General features: G+C 49.1%; 1 pseudogene; it reads left to right on the top strand.

Annotated features, from left to right (window-relative positions):
- Positions 1–19,475: 19,475 nt before the first annotated feature.
- LOC143839186 (U4 spliceosomal RNA) lies at positions 19,476–19,604 on the top strand (annotated as a pseudogene).
- The last annotated feature ends 4,008 nt before the right edge of the window (positions 19,605–23,612 follow it).

Here is a 23,612-nt window from a genome sequence, read left to right as displayed (position 1 = left end):
CAACCCTCGCTTGAAGACTGCCAGTGAGGGGAAGTTCACCACCTCCTTAGGCAGCCTATTCCACTGCTGAACTACTCTGACTGTGAAAAAATTTTTCCTGATATCTAGCCTATGTCGCTGTACTTGTAGTTTAAACCCATTACTGCGTGTCCTCTCCTCTGCAGCCAACGGAAACAGCATCCTGCCCTCCTCCAAGTGACAACCTTTCAAATACTTAAAGAGGGCTATCATTGCAAGGGACAAACTGCAAAGAGCTGGGGTGGTCCCTGGAGATCTCCCAACATTTAAATATCTGAAAGGTTGTCACTTGGAGGAGGAGCAGTTCCTGTTGACAACGGAGGATAGGACCCACAGTAATGGCTCTAAACTACATGCAGAACAGTACTGGCTAGATATCGGAGGGGAGATTCCACAGTCATAGTAGTTCAGCAGTAGGATGGGCTGCCTCAGGAGGTGGGGAGCTCCCCCTCACCGGCAGTCTTCAAGCTGCATCTGGACAGATCCTTATCCTGGATGCTTGAGGCTGATCCTGCATTGAGCAGGGGGTTGGACAAGATGGCCTGGATGGTCCCTTCCAACTCTAGGATTCTATGATTCTAATTACGACTGACCTCCAGAGTACAGAGAGAACGACATCTAAAGAGCATTTGTTGTCTGTAGAGGAGCCGGAGTTCCAGAGGATCCCCAGGTCCCACCTTGAGGCTGGCATCCCTAGTGCATTCAACTGCTATAGCCTTTTCTCAGTGAATATTTGTGGGTGGTCCCTGGAGCGGATGGACTTTGGGGTGGGGAAGAAATTCAGCAGGGACTTCACGCTAAAGAAGAAGAAGAAGAGTTGGTTCTTATATGCCGCTTTTCTCTACCCAAAGGTGTCTCAAAGCGGCTTACAAACTTGTTCCCATTCCTCTCCCCACCACAGGCACCCTGTGAGGCAGGTGAGTTTGAGAGAGCCCTGATATTACTGAAGAAGAAGAAGAGTTGGTTCTTATATGCTGCTTTTCCCTACCCAAAGGAGTCTCAAAGCAGCTTACATTTGCTTTCCCTTTCCTCTCCCCACCACAGACACCCTGCGAGGTGGGTGAGGCTGAGAGAGCCCTTATATTACTGAAGAAGAAGAAGAAGAGTTGGTTCTTATATGCTGCTTTTCCCTACCCAAAGGAGTCTCAAAGCAGCTTACATTTGCTTTCCCTTTCCTCTCCCCACCACAGACACCCTGTGAGGTGGGTGGGGCTGAGAGAGCCCTGATATTTCTGCTTGGTGAGAACAGCTTTATCAGTGCTTTGGCAAGCCCAAGGTCACCCAGCTGGCTGCATGTGGGGGAGCGGGGAATCAAACCCGATTAGAAGTCCACACTCCTAACCACTACACCAAGCTGGCTCTCATTGAAGGCACCCATTTCTACAGGTGAATAGTCTGGATTTCTGTCCTCTGAAGATGAGCTGGAACTCTTTGAGAATTCCAGGCCCCACTCAAATGAGGCCTCCACTGATTAAATCGTCCATCCCCGCAGCAATGTCTCAATGGTAAGGCTGGCCATTATGCAGAGAAAAGGGGTCTATTCTAGCCACAGATTATTTCTAACTCTCGTGTGCTGGCCATCTACTCCGATGACCAAAACTGCCGGAAGCTCTCCGTCTGGGAACACCCTAATGGGAGTTAGCCATCCCAGAGACAGCCAATTTAATTTCATTACTCATGTATATGGTACTTTTGCTTTCCTTCCTCATAGAAATGTTGCTAATTTAAAGAAGGGAGGGTTTTGGTTAATCACTTGTTTATTGGGAACGATGTCTAGTTTCTGGAAGATTCTGCTTGTCTATGAAAACACATCCAAGAGGTCTGGATGTTCACCCCCAGTGAAGTGAGCATTAAGTTGTTTTGTTTTGCTTGGTTTGGTTTAGTGTTGTTTGTTTAAAGATGTGCCAGTACTCATGCGTAAGTCTGCACCGATTTCCGCCAAATTCCCCCTCAGGACTTGGGAGAGCACGTCCCCTCTCCCCGGGTTGTGAGCACTCATTTGCAGTGAGTTATGTGGCCCCCAGATGGGACCTGGGGATACCCTCCATTTCATAGCTCATCTCTAAGTGACTGGCATCAGTTCTCCTGGGCTGATTCGGTACTTACTTTCTTTTTCCACTGTTGATCCTGCTGAATTCAGATCAGTTTGGACCCAGGTCTTTCTCCGTCCTCCCCCCTTCTGCACTTGATTGTGGAAGCTCAGAACAGGGAGGGGAGTGGTAGTCACGAAGCTGAACTACCTTTCCTGAACTGGCGGGGGGGGGGGGCGTGAAGTGATGTCCAGCTGGCACTAGTGCTTTATTCCTTCTCTTTTGACTCCCTAGCCAGCAGCTGCTCTCAGAGAACGAGGCAAATTTCTGTGTGGGCTTCTGGAGCGCAGTCACTTTAAAACAGGGAAGGAAACTTTGCAACCAGGAACCTGGTCAATCAGGGAAGACTGCTTTGCTACATTGCAGGCACAGAGCAGTAAGTTAATTCGCAAAAAATGAGAAATCTACACTTATACTGGTGGCGTTTTTTCAAAGATTGAGGCTTATATCCACTCCTGGATATTGCTGGAGAAAGGTAGGGTCACTGTGGATCAATCATGCATGTTGCAGAGGGAAAATTTAAAGCGGCCAAAATCAAAATGGAAATCGAATTCAGTGTAGACGGGAGGGATTTATTCGGACTGGGAACCCCGTACAGCCCCTGGAGAAAATGGCTGCTTTGGACGGTGGACTCCATAGCATTATACTCCACTGAGGCCCGTCCCTGACCCAAACCCTGTTCTCTCCTGGCTCCACTTCTACCAATAAAAGTATCCAGGTGTTTCCCAGAGCTGGCAACCCTACAACCCTACCTAAAATGATGCTGCTACACTAAATGAGGGTCTAGGAATTCCCCCAGTCTCAGAAGGATATTTATTGTTAGACTTTTGGTAAAGTCTTATTATCCTGAAGGACAGCAACGTGTCTTCATGTGGCAAGTAAGCAGATTGTGAGGCAAAATGGATGCAGTCAAAAAACAACAAAGAAAGGCACGTTCACCAACATAGCAACTAATATAACACATACTTTTTAGATAACTTAATTCTACACAGAGGTAAATATAGGGTTCCTATTCTCATCTAAATAGCTGGATAGAGAGAGCATCTCCCTTCCATCATGTCGGTGAGCTTGAAAGATGGAGAAGGAACGAGAAAGTCCAAAGAAACAGGAAATTACCCTTTAGGGACTGGTCAGTAAGATCAAAGGTGGGTGGTCAGTGTTCCCGTCTCCCACTAACCCTATTGTGAAGAAAGTTCCTGCTTACAGTCTCAGAAGTCACAAGGCATCGCACAGAGAGCTATTTCCAACAGTCTCTACGGTAAGGGATGAAAAGGTACATACTGTTGGGCCTTTTGAACTTGGCTGGATCCTGAGTCCCTCTGCAATTATTATTAGTTACCATTGTGGATGAGGCACAGATCCAGACTCACATTGCTTTGAGGTTTAAAAGATAGAATCTTTACTGGGAAAGATTATTTACAAAATATATCATATTCATCTATATCACTCTCCTTCTGAATCAGAGTGCAAAAGCTTAAAGAGTAGTTACAAAAGCAGCACATTTCAAGCCTCGATGGTTAGGCTACAGGCAGACTACATGCCCACACATCAGCAAATAGAGCCTAATAGGGTCTGCTCCTTGCTTCAGAGCACATACTGATCTGCTCTTCCTCAAGAAGCAGGAATTGGACCGGAGCCCACCTAAAACAAAGGAACCTCCAGAGCACATGGCTCAGAATTCCCTGCAACCTCTCCAATGACCACTTGAAGCACTAGTGAGCACTTGGGTGCAGCTCAGCTGTTTAAACTCCTTCAGGGTTGAGTTCACTTGCAGATTGTGATTCCACCACATTCCTTATATTCAAAAATGGCTCTCTGGCCAAAGCTGCCCAAGCAACTGTTATGCATGAGTGCTAATGCAGTACCAGGTCTTGGCTTATTCCCAGCCACTGGTGGCAGGAGATATGTTGGCAGGCAGTCTCCAGGAGTCTGTCCTGCCAGTAGCCACATGCAATATGACTCCTAATTTTTATACACAAGTGGGTGAGTGAGTTTGAGTTGGTGCTCTTAACATGGCACTTCTTGTCGTTATGAGCCCATCCCAGCCATGTGCCAGCTTGCCTATCAAAACTCTGTCTCCACTCAGAAAAAGAAAGAGGGCCATTCCACACCCAGTAAATATACTGAAATGCTTACCTTATGAAGGCGCCTTAATTTTGGCATTTTGCATGACGTCACTAACCTCCAGCAAACCTCAAGCAACAACTGCCATTTTAAAGCAGTAGTTGGGGAATCACATAAAGTAGATTTCCCAACCTATGTAGTGCGAGCTACAGGAGAGCAACCAGCAAGCCACATGCTAAAGAAATGTATGGAGGCAAAGAAACACTTTCTCCACCTCCAATGTCCCACCCTTGTACCCGCCTCCCTTTCCCTTCTCCCGGGGACAGGGTTTTTGTTTTTTTTAAGCAAACTGCCTGGAGCAACAAGTAGACGTTCAAGCATGCAAGCAAAGCCAAAAAGAATTCTTCCCCAAAGTTGTTACACAAAGCATGCCTCTCTAAAGTCCCCACCCCCTAATCAGGAATTAGATTAATTGTTTTAAGATTCCAAACTCATGATTCTATAAGGGGTGACAATAAAGAAGCACTATGCATCTATGATTAGATGCATAAGTGTTTCAATGGAGAAGAAAAAATTAGCGGTCATCGTGGGCCCTTTAAAACATTGAGAAAGGGGATTGGCTTCTTGGCTTGACTGACAGGTGGAGGAGAGTCCGTCATTTCAAGGTGAGGAATGACCGGAGGCGCAATAATTTTTAGTGCTATGCCATTTTGCTGGCATAACGCTATTTTTTCCAATGTGCGAAAATGCCCAGAAACTCCTCTCTCTAGAGCAAAACTGCCAAATCTTGCCAAATCCTTGGCTATGAAGAGCTCCTATTGACTGCGATGGGGCTTTTCTGGGTATGGCCCCAGAGACAGGCAGGAGGGGTTGCTCATGCAAAGGGCGGTGAGGGTGATGTTCAGGAACTGAGTGTTTTGCGGCTGCAGCAGCTGATGCTGGTGTGGTCAGGACAGACGGATCCTGATGGGAAAGGAAGGGTGGTGCCTGAGGGAATGGAAAAGAGGCTCCTAAAGGGCACTGTACAGAGATGCCCAAAAGGCAGCCGGGGCCCACCCAGCTGAGCTCAGCACTGCGACTCAGCTGGGGGCGATGGAAGGCACACTTGCCCAGGCACATGGCAGCATGGGGAGTGGGGTGTGAGGATCCTGCTGGACCATGGGCAGGCCCACATGTGGCTCTGATGCTCTGATCCCTCACACTGCTGGACAACGTGCTAAAGGCAGGCGGAAGGATAAGGCCTTGCCTGTGGCACGATGCGGGCTTGCATGATGGGCATGAGATGCCACTCCCTTGTCTGTTTTTTGACCGTTTCTTGGAATATCTAAAGAGAGCTGGAAAATTAAGTCTTTTGGCCCAGGCCATGAGAGAGGTTTTGAATGTGGAGCCATAACATGTGGAATGTCATTTCTAGGTTCTGCTTCTTCAAAAGGCTTGTGCACATGCGTGCGTGTGCGCATGAGTTTGTATGTGGAGGGCACGGAGACTTCATTCTTGTATTAGGGTTGCCAACCGCCAGTTGGGACCTGAAGAGCTCTCTGAATTACAACTGCTGTACAGGCCACAGGGATCAGTTCCCCTGGAGACAATGGCTGCTTCAGAGAATGGTCCCTATGATATTATACAGTGCTCTCCTCTCCAAACCCTCCTCTCCAAACCCTTCAGGTTCCACCAGCTCCGTTTCCCAATCTGGAGTTGGAAACTCTATGCTTGTCCACATAATAAGCCCCTCCCAGCCCACAGAAAGCTAAGGTCTCAGGGCATTGTTTTTGCATTACATCCTTCTTAGATTGCTGGCTTTCTACAGACTCGGAGATCAGTATTTCTACAGCACCCTGAGTGTACGGAAAGTTTGACTATCAATCTGTCTTGCAGCTATATACAGAATATATTACAGTTTCTGGCCAGCCTAGCTCAGCAAGGGTATTGAAAAATTGGCAAAGATGCAGAACAGGGCAATAAAGGCTGACTCTGCACTTACTTTGTTTTTTCCGTCGTGGATCCTGCTGAATTCGGATCGATTTTAACTCGGGTCTTCCTCTATCCCCCCCCCCATTGAAACAAAGGTGTTCTGCACTCAATTGAGGAAGGTCAGAATGGGGAGGGGAACCAAGCACAGCAGGAGTCTCTTTTCTTGAACAAGGAGGGGGGAGGGAGAGAGTTGGAGACAGCAGGGGGGGAATAAATCCAAGATGCCAATCTCTGCAGAGAGAAGTTAGGACTTCTGGAGCGCAGTCACTTTAAGGGAAGCCTTGCAACCGGGAACCAGGAAGTCTTGGAACTGACACCCTGGCCAATCAGGGAAGATTGCTTTGATATAGCTTTGGAGGCAGGAAGTTAATTCGCAAAAATCAGAGATTCACACATTTACTGATTTTTCAAATATCGAGGGTTATATCCACTCCAGGATATCGCGGGGGAAAGGTAGGGTCATTCCAGATCAATCATGCATGTTGCAGAGGGAAAAATTAAAGTGCCCAAAATCAAAATGGAAATCAAACTCAGTCTAGACGGCAGAGATTTATTTGAGCTGGCAGTGGGTAAAAAGCCCGGTGCAGACTACACCAAAGATGGTTAAGGGGAGGGCATACCTATAAGGTAAAATTGTCCAGCAGTTGAGCTCAGGTTAAAGTTCAAAACATGCTCAGTTAAGAAGGGATAAGGAAGCTGAATTGAGCAACCACCATCAGCCATGGTGGCTAAAGGGGCACTTCAGGATTGCCAGCTCCAAATTGGGAAATCCCTGGGAATGTTGGGTGTGAAGACTGAGAAGGGCAGGGTTTGGGGAGGGGAGGGACTCCGATAAGGTATGATTCCATGGTGTCCACTCCCCAAAGTGGCCATTTTCTCCGGGGGATGTGATCTCTGTCACCTGGAGGTCAGCTGTAATTGGCTATAATCACTAGACTTCACCTAAAGGTTGGCAACCCTAGGAAACCTCCATGTTCAGAGGCAGTTTACAACTCAAACTCAGTTGCTAGAAAAGGGATCTTTCCTGGGTGTAAACTGCACGGAGCTTTGATTCCAACCCCAGATCGATTCAGTCCCTGCCCTCTACACAGAATGTGATTTCCGTTTGGATTTTGGGCTATTTAAATTTTCCTTCTGCAGCAAGAAGGATTGATCCGGAGTGACCCTACCTTTATTGTGCAATATCCCAGAGTGCTTTTAATCCTCAATATCCATTTAGGAAAGAAAACTCCGTGGTAGAGAACCTCTGATAGGCTACACCTGGTCATGTGACACGCTTGCCTTAAAGGAGAAGCCCCTGATTTCTCTCAACTTCTGTCGGTCCTGGATTTTTATTCTCCCTTCTCTGCCTTTTTCAATCTTCTCCCCCTCCCCTCCAAGAAAAGAAAGAGGCTCCCTGCCTGGCTCCTTCCCCCCCCCCCTCCCTTCAAGAAAAGAAAGAAAGAGGCTTGGCTCCCCCCACCTCTTCTGAGCCTTCCTAACCACGTGCAGAAGACTTTCCTGTTTCAATGGGGAGGAGGAGGGGGGGAGGAAGACCCGAGTTCAAAGCGATCTGAATTCAACAGGATTGACAATGGAATAAAGAAAGCAAGTGCAGACTCTGCCCTGGTTGCTTTGTACGTAAGCTTTTCCCTGGAGTATCTGTGGGCTACTCTGGGAAAGGATGTTTAGAGTTAGAGAATTGGTTGGAAAATTGCACCCAAAGAGTAGTTCTCAAGGCTGTTTCAATCGGATTGGAGGGAGGTGAGTACTGGGGTGCCACAAGCCTCGCTACTGGGCCCGGCACTTTTCAACAGTTTAATCAAAGATTTGCATGAGAGAGTGGAGGGACTACTCATTAAATCTGCAGATGACACCCCATTGGGAGGAGCAGGGAAGACCCCAGAAGATAGACATAGAGTTTAATGAGATCTGAGCATGCTGGAAAAGTGGGCACATGAGAACAAGATGTGATTCATTAAGGAGAAGAGCAGAGTTCTACATCTGGGTCACAAAAATGAGAAGCTTGCATTCTGGATGGGAGGTACACTTCTGGGGAGCAGTGTGCATGAATGAGATCTTGAGGTCATGGATTGCAAGCTAAATATGAGCAGACTGCGAAATGCAGCAGAAAAGAAGGTTAATGAAGTCTTGGGCTCTGTTAACAGAGGCATCACGTCAAAATCGCAAGATGTCAGTCCTACTGCATAGTATACTGCATTGGCCAGACTGTAGCTGGAGTCCTGTGTGCAGTTCTGGAGGCCTCCCTTCAAAAAACATGTGGACAACATTGAGAAGGGCAAAGAGAATGATCTGGGGCCAGGGGACCAAGCCCTAGGAGGAAAGGCTGAGAGACTTGGGAATGTTCAGCCTGGAGGAGGTCAAGAAGCTACATGATTGCTCTCTTTAAGTATTTGAAAGGTTGTCATTTCGAGAAGGGCAGAGAGTGGTTCCAGTTAGTAGCAGAGGATCATAGGACCCATGATAATGAGTCTAAGCTATATATAGAATGGTATCAGGTAGATATCAGAAAAGAAATTTTCACAGTCAGAGTAGTTCAGCAGTGGAATCAGCTGCCCAAGGAGGTGGGGAACTCCCCGCTCACTGGTGGTCTTCAAGCAGCATCTGAACAGATCCTTATCCTGGATGCTTAAAGCTGATCCTGCATTGAGCAAGGGGTGGACTAGATGGCCTGCATGGATCCTTCCCACTCTAGGATTCTATGATTTTAGTGTTTTTAAAATTACCATCATCGTGTCTTTAATTTTGCTCCGCCTTTCTCCCCAGTGAAGAACCAGAGTAGCCAGTGTCATTCTGCCCTTCACCATTTTATCCTGACAACAACCTTGCAGAGCAGGTCAAGGTGAGAGAGAGAGAGAGACTAACCAAGTTCACTCAGCGAGCTTCAAAGGCAACGTGGAAGGATTCAAAGGCAATGTGGAAGCAGCTTGGCCGGGGAGGGGGGTACCACCACTGTTGCCCCTGCTGGACATGCAGCCCGGCCCAGCCCAGACGTGATGAGAAGCTCTGGGGGCATCCTATGTTGCCTCCCCCAAATCATGGGCATTCTTGGCTCCTCCCCCACCCTTTTCTCCAAAGGAGACCCAAAGTGGCCCACATCCCTTTACTGATGTCTCTGAATCAATTTTGTCTGAGGAAGTGTGCATGCAAATGAAAGCTCATGCCTTGAATAAACCTTTGTTGGTCTTTAAAATGCCCTTGGACTCAATTTCTGTTCTTCCAAATCATTGGTTTTCGTTACTCAGTTCGTACCCTGCCCTTCTCTCCAAGGGGGTCACAAAGTGGCCGACACTGCTTCTCTTTCATTTCGTCCACACAACAGCCCTGCGGGGTAGATCGAGATAGAGCGTTCGTCTGTCTGGAGCAGTGGAAAAGAGTGAGATCAGCATGGTGGGACAAGAGGCAGAACTGAACTGAGAAACCCTGGGGGAAAAAACAATTTCACACACAATATACAATAAAGGTAAAGGTAAAGGTATCCCCTGGGCAAGCACCGAGTCATGTCTGACCCTTGGGGTGACGCCCTCTAGCGTTTTCTTGGCAGACTCAATACAGGGTGGTTTGCCAGTGCCTTCCCCAGTCATTACCGTTTACCCCCCAGCAAGCTGGGTACTCATTTTACCGACCTCAAAACGATGGAAGGCTGAGTCAACCTTGAGTCGGCTGCTGGGATCAAACTCCCAACCTCATGGGCAGACAGCTTGTCTCTGCCTTACCACTCTGCGCCACAAGAGGCTCTCTTACAATACACAATACAAAACCTTTAATGGCATTCAAAAACAATTTATATACCATCCTGAACAATGGATCTTCACGCCATTGGTCAGTTTGGGTTGAACGTCTGTGAAAGATCGCTTGCATCGTTTTAGGGTTGGGGGGGTCACCACAACAGGAGGAACTGCATTAGGAAGGTTGAGAACCACCGTTGTAATGGCATGTTATCACCTCCGCACCAAGAAAAGATCCAGCTGCCCATTTCTACATACTACACTTCCGTGAAAGCAGTCGAGCCTTGCTTTTTCTCTCCAAATTGTTGGCAGCTCTTTCCGAGAGACGTCGTCTGGGGAACGAGGAAGCGGGAGGCAGATGGGGAGGGCTTCACCCTGCTCCCCCCATGCTGCATCAAAAAGAAAGGACAGGTGGCCATAAGGTTGCCCTCTACACTGGCGTTTGGTGCCACCTTCTGGACGAACATTGCAATGGCCACGAGCATCCCACCTGTAAGCTCTCCCTAGAGCAGGGGTAGTCAAACTGCGGCCCTCCAGATGTCCGTGGACTACAGCATTCGCTGGCAGGGGCTCCTGGGAATTGTAGTCCACGGACATCTGGAGGGTCGCAGTTTGACTACCCCTGCCTTGGAGCTTCACCCCAAGTGCCCTCCTCTCAAGAAACTAGAATCGCATCTCAGATTGTAAGCCGCGACTTCTTCGGGGAGTAGAAAGTTACAGCTCTTCAAGACATTGAATCACATCTCCATTTCCTGCTTTACCTTGACATTACCTGAGCCTCAGTGAAAGCTAGGCAATGTTCCCTCTTATTAGTGCATTGAAGACATAGATGAAAGGTGGATTTCCTGATACTGAAGGAGGGTTAATGACGGCAAGGGAAATATTGGGGTGGGGGGGGGGGAGAGGGGAGGGGAGGGGAGGGATTAGAGGAAAGGAATCTCGGATTCAGCCTCAGCTTGCTGTGCCCTTCGTTCTACTTAAGCAACAGGGAATGTTTTTTTTATTATTATTATTGCATTTGTGCTTGTTTGGGGGGTTTCTTGCTGACAAATAAGCAAATATTTCATTTGCAGAAGGCCCCGTTCCTGTTAGTTCAGGGCGGTTAGCAACATTTTAAAACAGGACGCAGTAAGCAATTAATCAACAAAACAGAAAATCCTTCATTAAAAGCACTTCCTATTATTTTTCTTCCTTTGGAGATTCGTCAGGCTCGGGAGGGCTCCTGTCCGGAGACGTTTCAAATACGGAGGCCGGCATCCTCAGGGGTTATTGCCTGACTTCAACCACAGGCATGGTGGGACAGCTCAGCTTTGCAGGCCCTCTGGAATTGCTTCCTGATCTCTTCAGGTGAGTGTTTCACCAGGCTGGGGCCGGGGACAAAAAAGCCCTGCTCCTGGTCGAGGCCAGTTTTATCTCTTTGGAGCCAGGAACCCTAGACAGATTTAGAACGCCTGTTCTTTGGGGAATAGAGGGAAGGGGACGGTCCTGAAGATACAGGTTTCCCAGACCATTAAGGGACGTGAATATAAGAGTCACAGAATCACAGAACGCGAAGGGGCCATACAGACCATCTAGTCCACGATAACTATCTGTCCAGCCGCTGTCTGAAGACAACCAGTGAGAGGGAGCTCCCCACCTCCTGAAGCAGCCTATGTCTGCAGATTGCCACTTTTGATATCTACTCCCTTATCTTCTCTGAAACTCAGGTCAGAGTCAGTGGCCTGTAGCTTCCCAGGTCATCTCTCCTCCCTTTTTTGAAGATTGGATGACATTCACTCTCTCCCAGTCTTCTGGGACTTCTCCAGTCCTCCAAGAGGTCCAAAAGAAGATGAACAAGGGTTCTGCCATATCTCCAGAAAGTTCTTCAAGCATTCCTGGGGCACATCATCTGGCCCAGAGGATTTGAACTCATCCAGTGTGTTCAGTTGCCTCTTGTAAACCTCTCTGTCCAGGTCAGCCCGCCACCCAGACACCATACCTTGCCTACTACCATTCCCAGACGTGTCTATTTTCTTCAAGGAAAACACAGAGGCAAAATAGGTATGGAGCCTTTCTACTTTCTCTCTGTCCTCTCTCAGAGTTCCCTCCATATTCACCCAACAGTGGGCCTATTGCCTCGCTTACCTTATGTTTGCTCCTCACGTATCTGAAGAAGCTTTTCTTGTTATAATGGACTTCCCTGGTCAGTCTCATCTCACTCCTAGCTTAATCCCTTTGGAGAGAGGGGGTGACATGTCACTTCTGAGGGTGTCGCAAGAAGGCATGGCCAGCTGACGTCAGGGTTACCTCAAAGCTGGCAAATTTTTTCAGGAATTTACACCATAGTCAAAAGGCTGGAAAATGTCTGCCAAAGTGTTTCCAAAGCAAGAGATGTTCAGAGGTGGCTTATGATCACCTGTCTCTGCATCACAACCTCCTTGCTGGTCTCTCATCGATGTACAAACTGGGGCCATTCCCTGCTTCATTTCCACAATCTGAAAAAAAAATCAGGCTAGCCCATGCTATCTAGGTCAACATGCTCCATTATATGCTACACTTTGATTCTACAATAGTAGCCATTTTTGTGTGCCATTTTTGTATTTATACCCCACTTTTCTTCCCCAGTGGACACCCAGAGTGGCTTACAAATCCTGATATCCCCTTTATTTTTATCCACACAAGGACAATCCTGTGTGATTGATTAGGGCAAGATTTTGCAGCTGGCCCAGGGTCACCCAGCAAGCTTCCGCGGCAGAGAGGAGATTTGAACCTGCGTCTCCCAGATCCTAATCTGACACTCGAACCACACCTAGAGATGTCCTTATGTGTGGAAATGAGCAGGCAAAGAAGGAAGCAACTAATTTCCCTTGATATTTTTGACGGATTAAAGAGATTACTAGGGGGGTTGGTTTAAATGATGGCAGCTGGAACTGTGCCAGCTCTCAGGGGGTATAGTAGCGACTAAGCCAGCATTCTCTCTGGTGACATTTCACCCTCATAACAATCCTGTGAGGTAGGCTAGGCTGAGAGGTTGTGACTTCGGGCCAGACAACTATCTAGACAACTATCTAATTAATTGTTGGGAGTATATTTTTCAAGCAAAAAATAGACATACAGAAAAGAAATTGTAGATAGCAATATGGGAACTGCTATTCATTATATAATAGAATTAAATATCTGTAACACAAAGCCTGACTGGGGTGGTGGGAGGAGTTGGGACTCACTGCCTACCTGACTGGGCCATTGGGGAGTCAGTCATACCAAAGCACCAATTAGGCAGGAAAAGGCCCATCCCTGACTGTCTCCTCTTCCACCTTCCTGCTGCACAAAAAGGTAGCAGTCAGGTAAGGTGGCCCCCGTCATGAGCAGCCCTGCCGTGGCTTCACCGAAGCTGCCAGGGGTGGGGGAGAGGAGGCTGGGAGCCCCTGCCAGAGCTCACCCCCACCCTGAGCAGCCCTGCCATGGTCTTACCAGGCCTCGCCAGAGCTGCCCAGTGGGGAAGCCCGGAACCTGTTGTATTTTCTGTACAACGGGTTTTTCCGCTAGTAGATTAATAAAGATCTAGAGTGATCCCCTCATCTTCAAGTTCTCAACATAAATCTCCCTATCTCCCTCTCATCTGAATCTTAAACATTATTTAATATTTAACAAAGTTTATTGCTACATTATCACTGTGTCAATACTTCCTTGATCGCTACTTATTCCAACGCATCCCTTGGTAGCCTTTACAAATCTAGACGGAAACGTGAACAAAAACACTGTTTTACTATAAATCAAAATAAGAATTCAGCATAAATCAGGTATCAATAGGGGAACACTGAAGAAAATACAAATTGTCGTGACGTAACTTCTAATTCCATAGACATTTTCTGAGTGCTGCGAAACATAATAAATCAGGCATTGGGCTAGCCATCAAAACTGATGGGCCCTATGCTCGTAAATAATAATTTTCCCTTCACACGGCTCAGTGCCTCGCATGAAGTGGGCCCTCGTTTATGAAAGCTTTCACCGGTGGAGGCCCAAGTCTTGAAGAAGCTCTTGTGTTTTGTTTTGCTTTGCAAAGCCAGAGACTTTCAAATTGGCCTTGGCACAACTCTGGGATTCCTATAGGGTCACCAGGTAGAACTGGTCTTACGGTGGGGAGACTTGGGGCATCATCCAGGAGCTCCCCAACATGTTGACATCAGGTGAAAATGATGTCAGCCTATTGGAGACATGGCGGTGGTGAGAAATGCTCCAGTTTGGTGTAGTGTTTAGGAGCGTGGACTTCTAATCTGGCAAGCCAGGTTCAATTCTGCACTCTCCCACATGCAGCCAGCTGGGCTCGCCACAGTGCTGATAAAACTGTTCTGACTGAGCAGGAATATCGGGGCTCTGACAGCCTCACCCACATCACAGGGTGTCTGTTGTGGGGAGAGGAAAGGGAAGGTGTCTGGAAGCCACTTTGAGATTCCTTCGGGTAGAGAAAAGCAGCATATAAGAACCAACTCTTCTTCTTCTTCTTCTTCTTCTTCTTCTTCTTCTTCTTCTTCTTCTTCTTCTTCTTCTCTGTCTTTTCAGCAAAACTCCAGAGCACACGTTCTCAACTTTTTAACTGTAGAGAAACCTCTGAAACATTCTTCAGGTTTTGAGAAGCCCCAAAAGTGGCACGATCGTGCAGAATATGGTTGGGAAGCAGAGCTGTGTATATGTCCACCCAGGGTCCCTCGCCTTCCCATCATTGGCCATTTGGTGGGGGGAGGGCAGGTTGATGTGACCATATGTGGTCATCTTCGTTAGACTATAATCTTCTTACATGACAGGAAATATATAGCAAAAATCAATTCTGTTACATCAGTAGACTGTGTCAACCAAATACAGCCAATGATCATCCTTTGTCAAAACAGCCAAACAATCCCGTTTTGACAAAGGTTTATCATTGGCGGTATTTGGGTGTGACACAGTCTACTGATGTAACAGAATTGATTTTTGCTATACACTCCCTGTCATGTAAGAAGATCATAGTCTGATGAAGAGTGCTTGCACTCGAAAGCTCACGCCCTGAATAAATCTTTGTTGGTCTTAAAGGTGCTCTCTGGACTTTGATTTTATTATGCCAATTCAGACCAACACGGCTACCCATTCGAGTATATGGTCATATCACCCAATAAATTAATTCCAAAATTTATTTATTTGTTTGTTTATGTATTGAATTTATATACCACCCTCCCCGAAGGCTCAGGGCGGTTTACATGAAACAAGAAAACGATACAGGTAACATGATTTATAGTAACAACAAGGTGATAACAATAACATTAACATAACAACAACACTAAAGAATGGTGGAAACTGTAACGAGCCTCAGCTCAACTCTTACTGGGGCCCAGTAGGTTGGGCAGATTGGTGCCAGTCATAGTAGGAGCGGGGGGCTTGGGGGGGCCAATGGGAAGTGATGGTTTCGGTCGACCTCAACCAAATGCCTGGCGGAGGAGCTCCCTTTTGCAGGCCCTGCAGAACTGTTCAGGTTTATTAAAAATTAACTCCCACCCACTTGGGAAACCCTTCCAGGGTCATCGCGAAACCCCATGGTTTCACAAAACCCTCATTAAGAAAGCCTGCGCCCAAACCAAACCAGGAGCCGTGGCTCACACCTGCTCCCCCCACCCAAAACTTGTGGAACTGCATTTTGTGGTTCTGCCACCTGCACACACCTGCACACATGGTGCCTGCTCCCCTCTCATCCAAAACTTGCAGAGACTCCATTTGCAGCTCTGCTACCTGCCCATGACCACTGCACCTGCTCCCCCCCACGTGAAACCTGCAAGGCTGTTGTTGGCAGAGCCACACAAAACGGCTGCACAAGCTTCAGGGGCAGGGTGGCGGGTGGCGTCTATGGGTGGTAGAGCCACAAATGGAAGCTCAGCAATTTTCAGAGGGAGGGATTGTGGGGAGGGGATTCCCCCTGCTTTCTTGAGCCTTTGAAGTGGGGGGAAAGGTCCCAAAGCAGGGAATCCCCAGGCCCCAGTGGGGGTCTGGCATCCCTAGATTCATATGAAACCTACGTGGGGGTTGGGTGAAATCTGTGTTATGTAAGCCTGTGCTGGGGGAAAGGGATTGGGGAGCTAGCTGTGATCAGACTGCAAATACTTAGACCTTATGTAGACAAACCAGGCTAACAGATAGCTGATGTCTATGTAAAAGGTAAAGGGTAAAGGTATCCCCTGTGCAAGCACCGGGTCATGTCTGACCCTTGGGGTGACGCCCTCTAGCGTTTTCATGGCAGACTCAATACAGGGTTGGTTTTGCCATTCTCTTCCCCAGTCATTACCGTTTACCCCCCAGCAAGCAAGCTGGGTACTCATTTTACCGACCTCGGAAGGATGGAAGGCTGAGTCAACCTTGAGCCGGCTGCTGGGATCGAACTCCCAGCCTCATGCTCAGAGCTTCAGACAGCATGTCAGCTGCCTTACCGCCGTGCGCCACAGGAGTCTATGTAGGTTGTGTTAATTTGCGTGTTCAGCAAAGGCACACGGGGCATGCTTTTGAAAGAGCCACCGTGACACGGAGAGGTCATCTAAAGCCCTGGACTAGCTGAAAGGACAAGGGTAGAAATATTGTAGACAGTGCTCGCTGAAGGGCAAAGCTTGTTTTACAAGCATTAGATCCAAAAGGGACAGAGCTGAATTTGCTAGCTGGGAAGACCTGAACAATCCTCCCTGGGAGCGCTGCAGTAGCTGGGAAGCGCTGGTAGCTGATGGTTCAGACCAGGGGTAGTCAACCTGTGGTCCTCCAGAAGTGCATGGACTACAATTCCCATGAGAATACAATTCATGGGAATTGTAGTCCATGAACATCTGGAGGACCACAGGTTGACTACCCCTGGTTTAGACCTCTGAGGGCTCAGCAACTGAGGCTAACCCCACCTTGGCTAAATGGTTCTTAAGATGGAGTTCCCAGAAGTTCTAGGAATGAAGGTGGAAGAAGAAGAAGAAGAAGAAGAAGAAGAAGAAGAAGAAGAAGAAGAAGAAGAAGAAGAAGAAGAAGAAGAAGAAGAAGATTAACAACAACAAAACTCCATAATTGCCACTCTCTGGATATCCTTTTTGTGAGGGTGCCCAACCATTTCTTCCCCAAAGCTGTTTCACCAGAGTTGCCAACTCTGGGTTTGAGAAATTCTTGGGACATTTAGGAGGCAAGCTGGGCGGGAGGTGGGGAGAGATCTCAGTAGGGTAGAATGTCGTGCAGGTCACCCTCCAAAGCAGCTGTTTTCTCCAGGGGAATTCATAGAGTCACAGAATCATAGAACCATAGAATTGGAAGGGGCCATACAGGCCATCTAGTTCAACTCCCTGCTCTACGCAGGATCAGCCCAAAGCATCCTAAAATCCTAAATTCATCTCTGTCATCTGGAGATCAGCTGTAATTCTCGGAGATCTCCAGGCACCACCTGGAGGCTGGCAACCCTAGTACTGTGTCCGAACAAGACCACCACTGTCCTAATCAGAGTGATGCTGTTCTAAGCCTATTGGCTTCGGAGAACCTAGAAAGATATCAGCTTGGAACATCAAGGGCAAAGACTCCACTGGGCAATACTTTTAATCCCTTCGTTTCTACTCAGCCAAAATGCCTTAATATGCAGGCAAGATCCGGCGAGAGGTGTGCGCGCGTGCATGCCGGATGCTCAACATTACGAGAATTCGGAGGTTGCGCAGATTTCGCAGCCAAGGGTGTGTGTACGAGTGTGCACATTACCGGAAAAGAACAGCAGGGGGAGAACAATCTCGCATGAGATGGCATTGGAGTAGCCCCTTAAGAGTGCCTCCATTTCTGCATCCACACGGAGAGAGAGATTGTATGAGTACAAAGAGATGTCTTTGCCCTCTCTTCTTGCCCCGATCCAGGGCTCGCGTCCCTTCTGCCCCTCCATTCCCTTCTTCTTTCCCAATCCTGAGGCTGCAGCCTTTCAGCTCTGTCCCTTCCGTTGCTACTGCAGCAGTGGAGCTTGCAAAGGGTTAACGTCCTCCAGACACAACAGGGGCGGGGAGGGGGTCAGCTTCTTTGATCTGCCCTGACCTAGTGACCTGCAACCTCTTCCTTCATGGCTGGCCGGTGATGGGGAACCGGAGAGCAGCTGGGCCATGCAGCCGTGGGAGGCTGGGAACACCCTCCAGCCATTCACCCTCCGGACACAGGCCACAGCCTGACGCATCCTCTGCCCCAGAGGGGGGGAAAGCAAGAGCAGAGTTTTGGTCTGGTGCCAATGTGGGAACGCGATCTTCCAAAATGCTCCGGCATCGGTTGTGCAACCACTCACATCCCCAAATGTGTGCTGGCTTGTTTTTCCACCAATGCCTAGTCGCCTAGAGGTGATTCTCGCTCGCCATAGGCGACCAGTGGCTCTTGACAGCCCTGCTCTGACATGTGCAACACTTATGCTTTGGAGAGGTGCGTCCTGTGTGCTCAGGCATCAGGCAAAGCTAATGCTGGTTCAGAAATCCTTTGAGGCTGAGGGTCAGCAGCTTAATGATGTTCCCCATAGGGTTGCCAACTTTCCAGGAGGAAATTCCTGGAGAGTAGCCTGGAAGGGCAGGCTTCAGGGTGGGCAAGGTTTGGGGAGAGGTATTACATCTCTTTGTAGGTGTGCAAAGTGCAAAGGTGGTCAAAACCCACATTAGTGCATGCAATTTTTGGCAAACCCCGCAAGGGGCTATCAAGCCAAGCGAGAAACAGAACGGGTTTGCTGTGACCTTCCTCTGCAGCATCTTCCTCAGTGATCTCCCATCCAAGCATCAACTTTGCTTAGTTTCCAACATATAAGGACCTCAGCGAGGGGCTTTCAAGGCTAGCAAGAAGCAGAGGGGATTTGCTAGTAGAACTGACCTCCAGAGGACCAGCGTGGCTTCTCATCTTGAGATCTGGGTTTGATTCCCCGCTCCTATTCCACATGCAGCCAGCTGGGTGATCTTGGGCCAGTCCCAGTCCTGTGAGGGAGGTGGGGCTGAGAGAGCTCTGAAAGAACAGAGGTCAACCAGCAGGCTTCATGTGCCTCAAAGCGGCTTCGAATCTCCTTCCCTTCCTCTCTCCACAACACCCTGTGAGGGAGGTGGGGCTGAGAGAGCTCTGAAAGAACAAAGATCAACCAGCAGGCTTCATGTGCCTCAAAGCGGCTTCCAATCTCCTTCCTTTCCTCTCCCCACAACAGACAACCTGTGAGGGAGGTGGGGCTGAGAGAGCTCTGAAAGAACAGAGGTCACCCAGCAGTCCTCATGTGCTTCAAAGTGGCTTCCAGTTTCCTTCCCTTCCTCACCCCACAACAGTCACCCTGTACGGGAGGTGGGGCTAAAAGGGCTCTGAGAGAACTAGGACTGTCCCAAGCTCACCCAGCTGGCCACATGTGGAGGAAAAGTGGGGAATCAAACCCGGTTCTCCAGATTAGAGGCCACCATTCTTAATCAAGTCAAGTCAAGTCAGATTTTATTGCATGTAGCCATAGGCCATTACAATACAAAAGGAAAATATAAAAGGATTGAAAACATTTCAAATCAGTAATAAAAAGAATGTGCAATCTCAGACAACAATCACTTAACATCATAAAAACATTTCCAGACTACATATGTCCACCTATCCTAAAGCTCCTCTAGGTACTTGCTTTGCAGTACCGTAGCCAATGAGGTTAATCCGAGGCGCGATTATTGCTAATTGAAAACTTTTCCCAACACCCCGCCATGACGACTTGAAATATAGTCAGCATTGAGCCAGTTTGGTGTAATGGTTAGGAGTGCGGACTTCTAAACTGGCATGCCGGGTTCGATAAAAGCTGTTCTGACCGAGCAGTGATACCAGGGCTCTCTTAGCCTCACCCACCCCACAGGGTGTCTGTTGTGGGGAGAGGAATGGGAAGGCGACTGTAAGCCGCTTTGAACCTCCTTTGGGTAGGGAAAAGCGGCATATAAGAACCAACTCTTCTTCTTCTTCTTCTTCATTGGCAATTTTTGACACCATTCTTAATCACTCCATGAAGCTGGCTCTCCAGATGCAAAATCACTGAAGACAGGGTAGAATGGTTTGTCATCATTGTAGGGCCCTCAGCCCCCAACTGGGTCCGAGCGATCTCCAGATTATAGTTAGCAGACTCCCAGGAGAAGATGGCTGCTTTGGAGAGCTAATTTATGGCAACGATACCCCTTCTTCTCTGCCCTCCCCAGCTCCACCCCCAATTCACCAAGGAATGTCTGAACCCAGTGCCGGCAACCCCCGGTCGGTCATTGTGGGCCGGGGAAACAGGCACCATCAGCCAAGGCTTCTTCCTCTGCACAGCGCTGCAAAGTGAAGGGAATCTGCCCTCATTTGCATTGGGTCACCTTTGCTGTCTCTCTCTGCCTCTCCCCCCACCCTTCCGCTTCTTCTTCAAAACAGAAAAGGATGGTAGTTCCGCCTGCATTTGTTCCGATCCATCTGGGCTTCTACCATGCGCTGGGAGAAGACCGGATGCCAGACTCCAGGTGTCACCTGGGGATCCTCTGGTTTTATAGCTCCTCTCAAGGAGACAGAGATCAGTTCCTCTAGAGCAGGGGTAGTCAAACTGCGGCCCTCCAGATGTCCATGGACTACAATTCCCAGGAGCCCCCTGCCAGCGAATGCTGGCAGGGGGCTCCTGGGAATTGTAGTCCATGGACATCTGGAGGGCCGCAGTTTGACTACCCCTGCTCTAGAGAAATGAGCTGCCTTGGAGGGTAGACTCCATAACATTATACTCCACTGAGGTCCCTCGCTGAGCCAAATCCTGCCTATTCCCGTTCCACCTCCAAAGCCTCCAGGTATTTCCCAAACCAAACCTCGCCCCCCTAGAATATTCACAATTTGGGCCTGGGTCCAATTTGGGCCGGGGTCCACAGCTCCTTATTAAAACTCTGAACATTCTAGAACTGTAGCAGATTTTAACTACTGCATGCTTAACTGAAAACTCAGCATTGAGTGGGAAAGGCAGCGGGCTACAGGGACGGCAGGCCTTCAGCTGAATCCCGGTAGGTTGCAATCTTATGACACCCATGGACACAACATGGTGGAGGATCTGGCAACCACACCCCCAACTCCCCAATGGAGGAGGTTGGGGAGCCTGGCCAATCTTACAGCCCCACCCATTCACCCATTCACCCACCCAAGGCCGCAGTTCTCTGTATACAATTGCACTAGCCTGGATTCGAATTTCCAGTTCCGCCCTTCGGGGTTGCTTGCTAGTGCAACTATAATGCCTTTATTTTTTTATGTCTTTATTGTATTTATATGCCGCCCTCCTTGTGGCTCAAGGTGGTTTACAAAGAAGGAGAAAACTATAAAATAGATACAATGTAGGCTCAGTAACTATCACAGTTTATAACACCGGTAACAGCAAGAACAATAACATCATTGGTAAGTGAACTATTACATCGACTACAACCCTGCAGATTTGGCAGCGTAGGGTGCCCCATGGTGTACTTGGTGGGCATATCTGGGGAGGGGGTTTGTTGTCCAATCAAATGGCCTCAATCAAAGGCCTGGTGGAAGAGCTCCATTTTGCAGGCCCTGCAAAATTAGATAAAAGGTTTATTCCTAGTAAGAATGTTTGATGTTACGGCCTCAGACTCTCATTGGACCAAATGGGATTTTCCTCTGAATTTAACCAACCATGGCTAGTAAATGTACAGGCTCCTACTTGGGAGTAAGTCCCACTGACCGGTGGGACAGACTGCTGAATTCACAGGCGCAAGTTGCAGAAATACTATTTAGCGAATATTAAACAATCTTTATTTAAAATATATGCTAAAGTGTGCTGTCAAAGAGGGCCAAAGAGTAACCAAATCACACTGGGCTTTCTTGAATGAGACCCCCAGCATCCTGTCTCCAGGAGGAGATGCCGTGTCCAATCCCAGGAGAGCTCGAAGCTGGGCCTCCAACGTGGGGGGGAACCGACGTCATCTTGGCACTAGGGCGTCAACCCACATGCCACCTTGCCAAGTATCCTTGGGTGACCTCCGTGCTCAAGCTGAGAGCTCTGGAGCCTGGAGACCGGGGGGGGGGGGGGGGGGGAGAGCTCTCCTGCTCTCTCATGAAAGCGATTTAAAAAAGGGACGCCAGCAGTCTTGAAAGAAGTTCCAGACTGAGCAGCATTTAGATGCCTCTACTAGCGACCACCCACTGCAGCTCCAGGTATGTATAATGGCAAGCTATAACGTTGGAAAGCCAGACTCAAGATCAGGGGTAGTCAAACTGCGGCCCTCCAGACGTCCATGGACTACAATTCCCAGAAGCCCCTGCCAGCAAATGCTGGCAGGGGCTTCTGGGAATTGTAGTCCATGGACGTCTGGAGGGCCGCAGTTTGACTACCCCTGCTCAAGATGGTAGCTGAAAATCTCCTGGAATGACTCCCAGCCTGCAGGCCACAGAGACCTGCTCCCATAGAGAAAATGGCTGCCGGAGAAGGTAGACACTGTGGCATGAGGACCACTGGGATCCCTGAGGTCAGCAAACCCTACCCTCCTCTGGCTCCACTACCTGACTCTCCAGCAATTTTCCAGCCCAGAGACGGCAACACTGGTACAGTCCCATCGCAGCAGATCTCAGGAGCTAAGTAGGGTTAGTCCTTGCATGGCAGACCACCAAGGAAGGCTCTGCAGAGGAAGGCAATGGCCAACCATCTCTGCTTCTTACTGGCTTGGAAAGCCCCTTCCTGGGGTTGCCTGGGGTCCACCTAAGCCAGCCATTCCCTATATGCTATTAAAGGCTTGTTGTTGCCAGCCATTCCCAACTGGGGTCCATGCCCCCCCCCCTAGTGGTCTGTGGCAACGGGGGTGGCAGGTTACAGTGGAAGAGCAATAGGGTTGTGAATGTCCTGCACACACAGTGCAGGGGGTTGGACTAGATTGGTGGTCTCCAACCACCGGGCCGCGGCACGGCGCTGAGCCACAAAGGCCTCGGCACCGGGCTGCGGATCCCTCTTCCCGCCCCGCCCCCGCAGTGAGAAACTTCCCAGACCGCAACAAATCGGCCGCCAAATTGGCCGATTAGCTTGTGGCCCGGCAAGCTTCTTTCTGCGGGAGGGGAGGGAAAGGGAAGCATGGCCACCGGCACAAACGTGCATGTGTGGCAGGTCCGCGCATGCACGTTTGTGCCAGGTGCCGCCTGCAGCACATGCGTGAAAGTGCTGAGATTGCGCGTTTGTGGCAGCATATGGCGCAAATGCGCATGCACGGACCTGCAGCTCATGCGCGTTTGCGGCCACGCATAGTGCAAACGCACATGCACTGACCTGTCAGTGTTTGCACATGAGTGTTTGCACATGGGCTGCCGCGCATGTGCAGCGCCCGGATCGACCTCCCCCCCACCGGTCCGCAGCCTGAAAAAGGTTGCGGACCACTGGACTAGATGACCCAGGAGGTCCCTTCCAACTCTATTACTCTTCAATGAGGGGGTCTGTGGCCCTTCCCTTCCTGCCTTAATGGACTCAGGACTCAGCAAAAAGCTAGACACGGCCGTTTCCGCTGCTCCCCCTCACAAGCCTGAGTTCTCTTGTGGTTACTGCACCTGCATGCCTCTACTTTAAACCACCTCCTGTCTCTCCCCCACTCAGTTCTCCTCAAGCCTGCCTATTAGCATGGGTGGTGATGTCACTTCTAGGGGCATGAGCAGGAGGCGGGGCTAGCAGACGTCACTCCTGGGTCTCCCCAAAGCTTGGGAAATCATTTCAGGGGCTCCTCCATGGTCAAAAGGTTGAAAAAGCTGACCCAGGCTGACAATCACACCGCCA

Source organism: Paroedura picta, chromosome 5 (genome assembly GCF_049243985.1).
Source record: "Paroedura picta isolate Pp20150507F chromosome 5, Ppicta_v3.0, whole genome shotgun sequence".
In the NCBI taxonomy this organism is placed as follows: Eukaryota; Metazoa; Chordata; class Lepidosauria; order Squamata; family Gekkonidae; genus Paroedura; species Paroedura picta.
The sequence above is the reverse complement of the archived record's forward strand: the minus strand, read 5'-3'. Positions and strand labels throughout refer to the sequence as shown.